The sequence below is a fragment of the Sminthopsis crassicaudata genome, chromosome 1 (assembly GCF_048593235.1).
Source record: "Sminthopsis crassicaudata isolate SCR6 chromosome 1, ASM4859323v1, whole genome shotgun sequence".
NCBI lineage: Eukaryota > Metazoa > Chordata > Mammalia > Dasyuromorphia > Dasyuridae > Sminthopsis > Sminthopsis crassicaudata.
Window position 1 is genome coordinate 442,081,840 of NC_133617.1, and position 14,748 is coordinate 442,096,587.

At 33.6% G+C, this 14,748-nt stretch overlaps 1 protein-coding gene across 2 annotated transcripts in view; it reads right to left on the reverse strand.

The window, feature by feature from the left end:
• The window catches only part of KANK1 (KN motif and ankyrin repeat domains 1), a 251,967-nt gene that overhangs the window by 153,228 nt on the left and 83,991 nt on the right, over positions 1 to 14,748 (reverse strand). For both annotated transcript variants that reach the window (XM_074280656.1, XM_074280654.1), the window contains exon 2: positions 10,339 to 10,456. The gene's annotated coding sequence lies outside the window, so the exon portion shown is untranslated. The remainder of the gene's footprint in view (positions 1 to 10,338; positions 10,457 to 14,748) is intronic.

Here is a 14,748-nt window from a genome sequence, read left to right on the forward strand (position 1 = left end):
GAGGCACAAGGCACTTGGTAGTACAATGGATAGAATATTTCAACTGCAGTCAAAAAGGCCTGAGCTCAAATCTGATGTCAGACACTTACTATCTGTGAGAACTTGGGCAAGTCATTTGCCTCTGCCTCAGTTTCCTCCTCTATAAAACAGGGATAATAACTTCTCCCCAAAGTTGTTATAAAGTGTTTGTAAACCTTGAAGTGCTATATAAATGCTAATTACTAGTATTTACACTGTTCAGTGGGACATCCCAATATGATTAGATCTTTACTAGTGCAGATCTTAACTACTACTATGCCTCTGCAAGACACTTTCTAATGTCTTGGACCAAAGTGGACCAAAATATTATTGCCCGGTGGTCCTTGGACAAAATTCTAAAACCACGTTCAAAGACTTTCTAATATGGCAAAACTCACCAAAATTTATACCCTAATGGAAGAAAGGTGCTTTGGAAATTCAAAAGCATCATAATAAGTTATTACTCAAGAAATAAGACATAGTAGAAAGAATGCTGAATATGGAGTCAAATATACAAAAAGAAACTAATCCATTGAGAAGAGAGTCTTTAATTATTTTTTTTTAATGTCTTAATTATGCCCAAAGGACTATAAAACTTTGACCCAGAAATACTACTACTAAGTCAAAGAGATTAAAGAAAAAAGAAATGAACCTCTTCTCATGGGGCGATGCTCATCAATTGAGGAATGGCTAAACAAGTTGTGATATATGATTGTAACGAAAAACTGTTGTGCTCTAAGAAATAATGAAGCTTTAGAAAAACTGGTAAGATGAACTGATGCTAAGTGAAATGAGCAGAACCAGGAGATTGTTATACACAGCAACAAGAAGATTATACGATGATCAATTCTGGACATGGTTCTCTTCAACAATGAGATGATTCAGACCAGTTCCAATGGTTTAGTGATGAAGAGAACCATCTACACCCAAAGAGGGGACTGTGGGAACTGAATTTGGTTCACAACATAGCATTTTCACTCTTTTTGTTGTTGTTTGCTTGCATTTTATTTTGTTTCTCTTTTTTTCTTCTGGTTTGATTTGATTTTTCTTGTGCAGCAAGATAATTGTATAAATATGTATGCATATATTGGATTTAATATATATTTCTACCATGTTTAACATATATTGGACTACTTGCTATCTACTAAGGGAGGGGATTGAGAATGGGGGGACTGGAACACAAGGTTTTGCAAGGGCTAATATTGAATAATTGTCCACACATATGTTTTGAAAAATAAAAAGGCAAGTCACTTAAACCCAATTGCCTCGGCAAAATAAGTAAATAGATACATAAATAAAATTTTTAAAAGATACATATAGCTGATGTAAAGTGAGTGATCAAAAACAGAATATCATTGGTCACTGTACCAGCAATATTTTAATGATGATCAACTATAAAAGATTTAGCTGCTCTTATCAAAACAATGATCCAAGACAATTCAAAAGCATACATGATGAAAAAAATGCTTATCTACTTCCAGAGAAAGAACTGAGGAACTCTGTACAAAATGAAGATTAATGCCACTTTTTTTTTTTGTAATATAACTAATATGGAAATATGTTTTTTTTTTTATTTCACATATATAACTGATATGCTATTGCTTACCTCCTTCCTTGGTGGGGGAAGGGTGGAAAGGAGAAAGATAAAGCCAATAAAAACAAAGGAATAAATTTATCAATCAACGACTTAAGAATATGTAAGCATGACATTATGCTAACAGACAAAAGAGAAATAGTGTCCTCCTAACTACATAAAGCTTGTATTCTATGGTCTGCTAGAATAGTTCCTTTTTTAAAGACAAGGTTTAAAGAGAATTCTGAAAAGGATCATCATTGAGTAAGGAGTTGGAAAGTGTCTCAATGCTGTCTAATTCTTTCATTTTTCAGATGAGAAAGCTGAGACCCAGAGATGTTAAGTAAAACATAAATATAGCAGCCTATCTTACCTCATACATACAATTAAATATAATACATCTTCATTTTATTTATAGAAATTTATTTACAACTCATGAACTATTAAACAATTCTATTAAAACTAGTGTTTACATAGCACTTTAAATTTTTCAAAGCGCTTTATCAATATTATCTCATTTGATTCTCACATCCCACAGAGTAATCCAGGTCACACAACTAGTAAAAGTTAGAGTTAGGAAATGAATTCACATTTTCAGGTCTCTGAATCTAACATTCTATACATGCCCTAATCCAGCTACCTAACTGTTGAAATAATGAACACTTTTGGTAAAGTTATGAGACTTACACTGTCCAATTTTAAACATTAAGAATGTCTCCCTATTGTAACATCCATTCTATTATACATAATTTAAAGATCTTCAAAACCCTCATTTTATAGGCTGAAAAAAAAAATGACATCTAAAGATATTATCCCTACATAGTCATATACAGTGACAAAAATCAATCAAATTCAACAATCACTTATTAAGTATTTACTGTGTTTGAGACCTTATGCTTTTAGATCTCAGCCTAGTGCTCATTTCAATATATGACCTTACCCCTGCTTCAGAATAGTGTACATAAATTCATGATGAGAAATCAATAGCAATCTATCAAAGGAATTAAAAGTAGGGACATTTAGAAGTAAGAATATCACTAGTAAGGCAACTGTTATCTTTTGGAGAAAGAGGGAAGAAAGATGGGAATTTCCAACAAAACAATCCTAGACTTGATATTCAAAGACAGAACACTTGGTTGGATGGTTCGTTTGACTAACTGAATATGACAATTTTTAATTACCTTTAATAAATCTATAAGCATTTATGAAGGACTTAATAAGTGCCAAACACCATGGGTATACAAAGAGAAAAAAAATAAGAGTTCCTGCCTTCAAGGAGCTTACACTCCATAAGAAGAGATATCACGTCCTCAAGTAGATAAAAAACATTTAGAAAATAAATTCAAAGTTATTCCAACTTGTCTTCACTGGGTTTACATCTTAAAACTGGAGCTAGGAAAAGGCATGACATTGTGTCATGCAAATCACAATGATTTACTTATTGCCTGACTATGAGATAATCTAGAACAAGCATTAGGTATGTGCCACAGTTATGCTCACAAGCAAAGACTCATTTCTAATATAATGGAAGAGATTGATAATTGTAATTATACCTATTAATCATTTCTACCTAGCAGCCATTTAAATCTACTTCACACAACATGTAGCTCCTTCAAATCACTGACAATGTGAGAACCTAGTTCCCAAAAGAAGGGTCAGAATGCAAGTTGTCAAAAACAATGGGTCACCCTGCATTTGTAGAGACCAGAAAATAATCTTTCCTTTTCACACCCACAAATTCCATGCCAAATATAGAACCAGAAAGAACCTCAGATGTTCTAGTCCAACTCCTTCATTTTATAGAGAAGGAAAATGAAGCACAGGAGGTTAAATCTAAGATCATACTGGAAAGAAGCACCTATGCTAGATTTGAACTCAAGTCCTCTAACTTTGGAATCTGTTCTTTGCATAGTTTTTCAGAGACAGATGGAGGGAGAGGAGAAAATAAACCTAAGTCCTCTTAATCCTTTAAGAACATTCTTTAAAAAAAAAAAAAAAAATCCCTAATCTTGTCTTATTTGGGATGTTACCAAGTTGAAAGGGTTGGGCATTCATGGAATCTGTCAACAAGCAGAAATCTTTTAGCATAAGACCCAAAAGTATATAAGAGTAGCTTGCCAATATTGGGTGTGGGGATAGCGCAGGGATAAAATCATATATGTAATGGGGGCCTGGGAAAGGAGTGGGGAAATGAAGCTAGGCAACCAATCCGAGGAAACATGGCTAAGAGACAGAAACCTATAGCTAAATGTTTATCTTCTTCATCTTCTGATTTAGGCTGGGCTGCCAACATATTTTGAAACAAGCTATTTATCCAGGAGAAAAGAACTGGCGTAGAAGGTACATTCTGTTCAAACTGTTATATTTTGACATGCATATGGATCTAAAGACTACCCTAAAACTACCTAATGTTTCACCTTTCCCTTTTCTAAGTATATATGGTCCCCTCAGCTAGAATAGAATATAAAATAACCAGCATAGCAACTAGGTATTTCAACAAGCATGCTATTTTAGTATGGAATAATGGGAGGGGAAGACAGGAAGGGTATCAGCCTTTTCTTTAGTCAGAAATGCCTAAGAAAGCAAGCTGTGAGCTTTTATTGTCTGTGTCAAAGAAACCAAGGACACTTTTTAAAAGCCTCCATCTTTCCAGGCAATGTCATAATATAATAATATAATAAATGAATACTTGTTAATGGATAGTTTAGGGAAGCACCAATGAGAGTGGGGAAGGAGATTAAAAACTAGCTGAAAAAATACATTCCAAAAGTAGAAAGGCAAATTATCTTAACTCAATGCAACTCCTTAGGAGAGAAGAAATTAAATCCTCAAGTAACAAAGGCAGAGGGCCAGCCCTAAAGCAGAAAACCAAGTGCCTCATCACAGATTTTAATCTCTGTGCAAGAAAAAGCACTGCATAGAGGAGGATGGATTATTTTGCCATCACTGGCATTCTGAGAAATTATTTCACAACTACAAACATTTAAAGTAAAAAAAAATCTATAAGAACATAAGCTCTAGGAGGGTAGGCATATTTTATACTTTTCCAGTATCTCATAAAATGTTGGGCACAATGTAGATTGTGGCCATAAATATTTCCTGATTGACACAGAAAAAAGCAATCACCATTATATAGAAAGTTCTAAAATTAATTAATTAATTAAAAAAAAATAAAGTTCTAGAAATGAACTTGATAGCACACAATATGAAAAGTCTGTACATTTGAGGAACTGAGCTAAAGTAAATTTTGGAAAAAAATTTTCAGTGCCCTATTCTTTATTCCTGTGTACAAAAAGGAATTCTATCAAATCATCATCAATGTTAAGATTATATCATCATTATTTTTAAAAATCCAAAGTGTTTCTCTGCTTCACTTAAATCTTTTGCAGTTCCAATTTCCATTTCAAAGTGAGATATTTATGTTAAGGTAGAGGACGTAAGAGATTTACAAAGTCAAAAAGAATTCATAACTCCTACATTTTTAATCATCTATACTCCCAGTCTATGATTTAGTCCATAATTCCCATGAGAAAAATGAAGAAAGTTTTGAAGAACGACTTATTCCCAATGTAAATCTCCAGCAAGCCTCTGTCAATCATGTAAATTCTTTTGCCTCTGGTTAGCCTTTCCCTACCTCAAGCCTGAAAACTACATTACTATTTAATTGCTTTGTGACTTCACATTTTATTAAAAGGTAGAAAAAAAACAATGGGAGCTCAAACAGAGAGATAAACCCTCCACAGTAAATTGTCCCCTTAAGCAATGAAACTTACCCCTCAAATGTGAGGTGAGCACTGTGCAAAACCCAGACAAGGAAAATTCTGCATGCTAAATCCACAACTTTGATCACTGAAGAAATCTTATAGTTCTCTGGAGCACAGCACTGTAGATCAGAAGGCATTTTACACACCTACATGATTTCTCAAGTTGGTGTGAAGGGCACAACCCAATGAGTCACTTTCTACCCTGGCCATCCAGCTTATCTTTCATCTTTCAAAGCCCCCCCCCCAAAAAAAAAAAAGAAAAGAAAAAAAGAAAACAGGGAGAGTAGGGGAACAGAGATTTTAGAATGGGAGGAGGCAGTGGATAATTTTACATACTCCCTATACTAAAATTGTGGATTACAATTCCACTTTAGCAAGAAAAAAAATTATCCTTTTAAAAGGTGGGGATTTCTTGTATTTCCCCCAGTTTCCCTTTTAAGTTCTTAATAATTAGCTATAGAAACTATTATCAAATTATATGATATTTCTGGATATATATAGAACTAAGTAGCTCTGAGGAACTACTTTGCAGACTAACCTAGCCTCCATCATCTTGCATGAATAAATGGGCTTATGACAGGGTTCAGCTAAACAAAAAGATAGAATTTTTCTCTCTCTCTTCCTCTTTTTCTCTCTCTTTCACACACACACACACACACACACACACACACACACACACACCCACACACACCCACACCCACCCACCGCTTCAGCTTTATATCTTATAAATACTTTCTCCTGATAACAGCAATATTCCATCTCATCATCACAAGCCAGACTAAGATGACAGAACCTATGTATACTTTCCTGGGACAATAAAATACCTTCTGAATTAGAGGCAAACTTCTTGGGACTCAACTAAATATATATAAAGCCAATTGAACAAATATTCTTAAACAATTTTATATTTTTTAAAAATTTAAACAATGTTTGCACCCAATACTACAGAGGATACAAAGCAGAAGACACAACACAGTCTGAGCTCCCTTCGATCACTAATTTTCATTTAAAGGTGCATGTCTGCCTTTTTTCTGCAGTTCCTGTCCATATAATAAATGTCATCCCTGGGATCTGAGGTTGAGAATCACTCGTAAGATTTTCCATTGTTACAAAAATGAAGATGGTACAAGCCTGTACAACACCCACTGATATAAAAGTTCAGAAACAGCCTCATGATACACCTCCTTTCCATGCCCTGCTGTGAAAACTTCCAATGAGAAACATATTAAAACCTAGAAAGCAATCAATACAGATGTGTGTGTGTGTGTGTGTGTGTGTGTGTGTGTATTCATTAGTATGTACTGGATTATTTATTTAGAACTGGAAGTGACCTAGTTCCTCCAATTACAGGTGAACCAAGTAAGGTGCAGCAGGCAGTTGTATGTTTATGATCACTAAAGTTAACACAGGGCTGGGATTTGAACTCAAGGGGCTAAGCTTCTGATCCAAATTCTTTCTAAAATCATCAACTACTGACATTCTATACACTCCAACAGATAAGAAGAATGATAGCTAGAATGAAAAACTTAAAATCAGGAAGTATTGAGTTTAAATCCTATCTCAAGACACTACCTTGCAGGGCACAAGCTTAGCCTGTTTCCTCATATACATAAAGGAGGCTACTCTAATACAATTGTTGTAAGGATCAAATGTGCTAAATGCAAAAGTTAAAGTATTATATAATTGTTGTTATATTATTATGTACTCACAAATGAGTCTAGAATAATTGATTTTGTGCAATTCTTTAGTCATCACCATAAATTCAAAATTATAGAATACTAGAACCAGATCTTAAGAGAATAAATATCTAATCTAAACCTTTCATTTTACAGGTCAATCAATTAAACAGACCAAAAAAGGGAAAGGACTTGAACAAGATCAGACCTAGAACTAAAACTCAGGTCTTCTGGATTCTTACTTGAATGTTCTTTCAAGTATAACATGATCCCTAGCTTAAGAGAAAGGAAAAATCTTTCTGGCCAATTCATTCTTCTTCTGTATAGCTCTACTTATTCAATTCAATTCCATAAACAAATTATAGTCAAGACACTGGAAATAAGAAAAACCAAAATGTTTATAGAAATTTTTTTGTTTTTGTTATTTTCTTCCTTCTATTTCTGTTTTCTAAGAGCAAATAAAACAGATTTAACCCTCATGTGAGAGTCCTTCAAATATTTGAGCATAATCAGCATGTCTTCCTAAAAGAGAGCTTCCAATCTGGGGCTTATGAAGTATTTATTCTTAAAAATATTTTATAATATGATCCTATGTATCTTTAAAAGCATTATTTGAATAAGAGGTCTACAAATATTACCAAAAGATTCTGTGACAGAAAAAAAGTTAAGAATCCTCAACCTATATTGTCTCTTCCCCAGGCCAAACATTCTCACTTCCCCCCACCCAGAAAGTCTTCAAGCAAAGAACGGATGATTTTATTAGACAAAAGATTCTTAATTAGATACTAATTGAATCTGAGCAATGAAAGCCTGATTCTCAAATGGACCTATCCCCAAATAAAAATTCTGCAGGAAAAACCTATGATCCTCATCATTTAAAAAAATAAAATTAAAAAAAAAAACAAACAAACCCTTATAGCTTAGCTCTCTGGAACACAGTACCATAGATTAGAATCTAAACTACTATAGCTACAAGTTTTCTCAAGTTGGTGTGAAGAGAACAGCCCAATGACTCATTTCCCTGCCCACACTCATCATCCCCAATGGATCATGCATTCTTTTTTAGAAAAAAAAGGCGAGGGGGGACAAGGAGAATGTTGAATGAGAGTAGGGGTAAATAATTTTCAATCCTCTCCTCTTTTTTCCCCAAACCAAATTTATAACTCATTGAAAGTCAGTTCTATTTTGAGGCCTCTAAAGTATCTTCAGACTAAAGAGTCTAATATCAAAGTCAGATAAAGCTTAATTAGCTTCCTTGCTAATATTAAATTAGCTGTGTTCAGATTCACATGGCCATGGCTTAACAATGACCTATAGAGTTATCCACATGTATTTAACTTATGAATTTCTTGAAATTCTGCATAAAGCAGAATATACTTGGTACAAGGTGTTAACTGGCCCAACCATTCAGGAAAGCCATTTGGAATTGTACTAAGAAAATGAATTAAATATCTATACTCTTTGACCTTTTTTATATTTTATAAAATATTAGGCTTATATTTTTAAAAATGAGTTCAAAGATAGAGAGGTCCATATATACCAAAACATTTATAGAATATATTCATTATAGAATAATATTCTTTTTATAGCAGTAAAGAACTGTCCATTCATTGAAAAATGGCTAAATAAATTATAGTACATGAATATAATAGAATTACACAGTCAATATTTAAAAGAAATTAATTCAGGCTATTCACTGGAAGATCAAATACTGAAGCTGAAATATTATGACTATGTAATGATTGAAAAGACAGGACTCATTGAAAAAAATCCTGATGTTAGAAAGGATGGAAGGGAGGAAAGGAGGAAGGAAGGAAGAAAGGCAGGAAAAGAAAAGAAAAATGAACCAAAGTTGGCATGTTAATTTTTCTATAACTCCCAAACTAGAACTCTTTTCAGAAAGCAGCCTAGATTATTATTCTCTATTCTAACTTCTTGGTTTTTCTATTCCCTTCAAAGTCATCTCAAAGTTACCTTCACTCAAATAGCCTTTACTCTCTAGGAAGTTGTAGTTGTTATTGACTTGTTTTAGTCATGTCTGATTCTTTCTGACTCCATTTGAGCTAAAGCCAGGCAAATAACTATAGAGACCTATGCCCTACAAACTTTCAACAGTCTTACAAGTACAAGAGCAAATGCATTATTTGACTTTGTTGACTTCAAAGAAGTTCAAAGAATTAAAGCTATTTGTTGTGTAATAAGATCAGAAAAGTCCTTTCCACTGGATATTGACATTTCACAAATACGTTTGAAAAACAACCAAATACTTCTGAAATTAGGACTAATTATCTTCAGTTAATCTATGCCATGGACTAGGCAGAAAAATTCTTTGTTAAAAAGTCAAAATGTTATTTTTAAAAGTTTGAAACATTAATTTACAGCCAGACTTTCTCCATTAATTAGATAAAAAGTGAAATATTCTTTTCTGTAGCGTGCTGTCGTCTCCAGAAGCTGCCAATCACTCTCTGGGAAGAGATCTGCTGTGTCAACTCAAATCTCTCAGACAGATTCTTCTTTCTGTAGGGAACCGTTGTCTCCAGACAGTTGCCATTAACTCTTGTCCAGAGAAGTGACTTCCCTTCCTGCAGAGAGCCACATCAAGCCTGATGTAGAGCAGAGACTTCTTCTATCTCTGGAGTGCTGTCCTCTTTTATCCTCCCAGAGAATGGGCGTGGGATAATGCAAGGGCTTCTGGGAAAAAGTACTCCAACCAATGAGCTTGCTCCTCTTAGAATTCCTAAGGTGTAAACTCCCTTTAAAGGCCCAAACCAAAGGTCTGAGCCAGAGAACTGTCAAGTCAACCTGAGTTCTCACCTTGTAATTGTCCAGACAACCTGAATTCTCACCTTGTCACTGTCCAGACAACCTGAGTTCTCACCTAGTAATCCTAACACTTTTCTTTAAAAAATATTTTTAAAAACTGCTTAAAAATGACAACTTCACAAATATCAATGTGATTGCTTTATTTCTATTCTTCTTTGTTAACCTAATGGCCTTATTTCTTTCACATGTGTTTGCCATGTTGGATGGTATAATGCAATTCTTAGGATAAGGGAGTTAATCTGATTACCATTTCAGTTTTTTGTTAACTTGAGCTAAGTAATGGAAAATCTTATTCTCTGGGACACATGGCTCAATCCTAATCCTACATATCTTCATGAATACATACATGCTCATTTAGTAAAATAAACTCTGTAGGAGGCTGTGAGATAGATGCCTGAGACAGAAAGAGAATATATTTAACATGATCCTAAACCAAAAATAAACCTCATTTTGAATTGCAAAATCATACCACAAAGAAGCCTACCTTATTTGTGTATATCAAAGATTTTTTAAATCAAGTACTGTTTCCAAGTTGATATCAGCTGAAGGGAAATAATTAAATGGTTCAGTAAAGCAATCCATCCAGTTTCATGAAAATCGTCCTGAAACGGCAAAGAAAAATATCATTTAGATATATTAGAATATATTTCAAGTAAGATGTATATAAAATAGTATTAAATCAAGCACAATAATTAAATGTAATACAGCAAAACCTCAGTAGCTTATAGCAATTGATGTAACATATGACAAAGAAATGCCCAGAGACAAGCCTTGATAAAGGAAGATTCTGTGGTCAACTTCTCCCAGAAAAACTCAAAAAAAAAAAAAATATTGGGAAGGTTTCCTTTCCAAAGATAGAATCTTAAGTCCATTGCTTTTCTAGTTTAATGAATTCTTAAGTAGTTATGCATTTCCATTCCTCCTCAATGAAGCTCTCTTCAAAACAGCCCAATATCAGCCAACTATTGACATCATGGCCCCACAAGGTCGCTTCTTCCTGACTTTGAATTCTATACGATCAATGCCAAATTTATGCTCTAGAGAACTGGGTTTAAATTCTGGACACCAGGAGAAATACTGACAAGCTGGAATCTGCCAGGATGTTTTGGGAAACTGAAAGCCTGCCATAGTGGGATAATTTATTTGTAGGCCTAAAGGAGACTTACTGGAGACCGTCATTGCCTTTAAATATTTGAAAGACTGTATTGGTTTTCCTGTGCTTTGTGCCAGAAGGCAGAACTATAAAGTAATGGGTGAAAGTTGAAAAGAAGCAAATTTTGGCTTGAGAAAGAAAGTTTTCTCACAATTACAGCTTTCAAAAAAAATGGATCTAGACTCATCTTCTCTATTCTTGGTGAGTGATCAATTCTTTCTAAAATATGTGAAGGAAAATACTACTTCATATATTTATCTCTGAGGTGCTGTCCAACTCTGAGATACCAGAAGTCTATCCCAGATATGTACACCAAGCACTTTTCTACATCAAATTGGTTTTTAATTAAAAGATATTTTTGACTATTTATTAATTGTCTCATATATTTATTGTTTTTATAAATTTTATAGTTATAACTTTTTTTTTTTGACAGTACATAGGCATGGGTAATTTTTTACATTATCCCTTGTACTCCTTTGTTCCGAATTTTCCCCTCCTTCCCTCTACTCCCTCCCCTAGATGGCAGGCAGTCCCATACATAATATGTTATAGTATAGTATAGTATATCCTAGATACAATATATGTGTGCAGAACCGAATTTCTTGTTGCACAAGAAGAATTGGATTCAGAAGGTAAAAATAACCTGGGAAGAAAAACAAAAATGCAGACAGTTTACACTCATTTCCCAGTGTTCCTTTTCTGGGTGTAGCTGATTCTGTCCATCATTGATCAATTGGAACTGAATTAGATCTTTTCTATGTAGAAGATATCCACTTCTATCAGAATACATCCTCATACAGTATTGTTGTTGAAGTGTATAATGATCTCCTGGTTCTGCTCATTTCACTCAGCATCAGTTCATGTAAGTCTCTCCAAGCCTCTCTGCATTTCTTACAGAACAATAACATTCATATACCACAATTTACCGAACCATTCTTCAATTGATGGGCATCCATTTATTTTCCAGTTTTTAGCCACTACAAAAAGGGCTGCCACAAACATTTTGGCACATACAGGTCCCTTTCCCTTCTTTAGTATTTCCTTGGGATATAAGCCCAGTAGTAGCATTGCTGGATCAAAGGGTATGCACATTTTGATAACTTTTTGGGCATAATTCCAGATTGCTCTTCAGAACGGTTGGATTCTTTCACAACTCCACCAACAATGCATCAGTGTCCCAGTTTTCCCACAGCCCCTCCAACATTCATCATTATTTGTTCCTGTCATCTTAGCCAATCTGACAGGTGTGTAGTGATATCTCAGAGTTGTCTTAATTTGCATTTCTTTGATCAACAGTGATTTGGAACACTCTTTCATGAGTGGAAATAGTTTTAATTTTATCATCTGAAAATTGTTCATATCCTTGGACCATTTATCAATTGGAGAATGGCTTGATTTCTTATAAATTAGAGTCAGTTCTCTGTATATTTTGGAAATGAGGCCTTTCTCAGAACCTTTAACTGTAAAAATGTTTTTCCAGTTTGTTACTTCCCTTCTAATCTTGTTTGCATTAGTTTTGTTTGTACAAAAGCTTTTTAATTTGATATAATCTAAATTTTCTATTTTGTGATCAATAATGATCTCTAGTTCTTCTGTGGTCACAAATTCCTTCCTCCTCCACAAGTCTGAGAGGTAAACTATCTTCTGTTCCTCTAATCTATTTAGATCTCGTTCTTTATGCCTAAATCATGGACCCAGTTTTGATCTTATCTTGGTATGTGGTGTTGTGTGGGTCCATGCTGTCTTATGAATTTAAGTGGTATTTCCCAACTACTTAGTAAGTTTTTTTTTTTTTCAATCATGGGGTCTTATATACCTAAAATAGTAGTGAGAACATGTACTTTATGTATAGAATAAAATAATGTAATTTCCCAAAGTTAATTTTTTGACAAATTTTACAAAATGGAATTCAATCAAGAAATTATAGACTCCTTTTAAATTCAGGTAATATTTTTCTTATAATTACTTCTGATTTATAAGATATGAGCTATCTAATAATATCTAAAACATTTCCATATAAAACCTTAAAATTATTTCAATATTTGTAGAATACCTAACAAATTAATTCTTTTCTTGAAGCAAACTGCTATTTACTTTGATTTTTCTTTTGCAAAAAGAAAAAAAAAATTATGTAAATGTTGGATTCTGAAAAATCTCTTACTTATAAACATTTACACTTTGAAATAAAGTTTATTCATCAACCCACACTTGTTTCCCCATTTGAAAGAGGTAAAGTACAAAATGCTAACATAAATATTATTATGTACAGAAATCTGGGAGCTCTGACTTAACCTAGGGGATGAGTGTCTTAAGAGTACCTAGGATTATAATTCAAAGGCAAATATATGTAAGTAAATACATTCCTTTAATAACACATGTAATATCAAACTGCATCAGCTTTATGATCTAGTTCAGAGTTCTAAATATGACAGAATTAGCAAATAATATGACACAGAGTACAATGACTGTCCCACATTATCATGACTAGACTCCTTCCTTCTACATCACAGAGATTAAGTGGCATGATACCTCTATGGTCTGGATGTAAATTTTTTTCACCCTCCTTTTGTGTCAGAGAAGTATGAATTATCACAATATTAAAAAGATAAAATGTTGATATTATATAATGCTATGCTTTTATGTTACACATTTGTGAGTTTCTAAAGTTATTCTGTGTCACCTGCTGGCTTCTGCATGTTATCTATGGCTTAAGCAAAAACTCCTAAAATAATTCTAAATCATTTAATTTCTTATACAACCCACAAAATATCAATGAGGAAAGTTATGATGTGGAAGGGATAATTGTATCATCTCTTGTTCTGTACTGTCTAAATGGATAGTTAATTAGGTACATAGTCAAGAGTTGATAACGGCAACATTTATTATATTGTCTTCTAGGATCTATAAAGTTCTCTCTCATATGTGTGTTTGTGTGTGTGTATATAGATGTCATTTGATCCCTGAAACAATCTTATGAGGTAGCTGTTACTATCACCTACATTTTACAGATAAAGACATCAAGGCACAGAGTATTAAAAGTTTATTTGTGATCACATCACTTTTTATGTATTAGAAATGGGTTCAAACCAGGTCTTTTCAGATTCCAAGGTCATCATTCTTAACACTATATTGTGCAATTTAATAAATATATTTAAATTTATTTATTTAAACATATTTATTTACTAGTAATAATTTACTTATAAAATTCTTTAAGCTTTACAGTATCCCCTGACAATAACCCCACGAGGCATTTATTTAAATCAAAGCTAGAATTCAAACCAAGGTTTCTCTGAGCTCCAAATCCAATATTCTCCATTATATAAGGCTAAAGTCAAAGAGGGGAGATGAGGGAAGCAAGAATAGTATGGAGTGTCTACTTAGACCAGAGTTTCTACCTTTTTCTGTTGTGATTCTGTTTGTTTGGTGAAGCCTATGCCCTCTTTCTCAAAGTAATGACTTTATTGAAAATTTCTTAATTGAAGTTAATGATACATTTTGCTTGGGAATTAAGATGTAATTTTTTTTCTCATCCAAGTTCAGAGACTCCCTAAAATCTTCACATCTCTTTTTCTTTACCTACAAGTCACTAATCAGATCCAGCATCTTGCAACTGGTCTCCTTGCTTCAAATCTCCCCTTTCCAAAACAGTCTTCAACACAGACGCTACATACAAGTCTAACCATGGTAGTCCTATACTCAATAAACTTCAATGATTCTCTACTCCTTTTAAGAGGAAATACA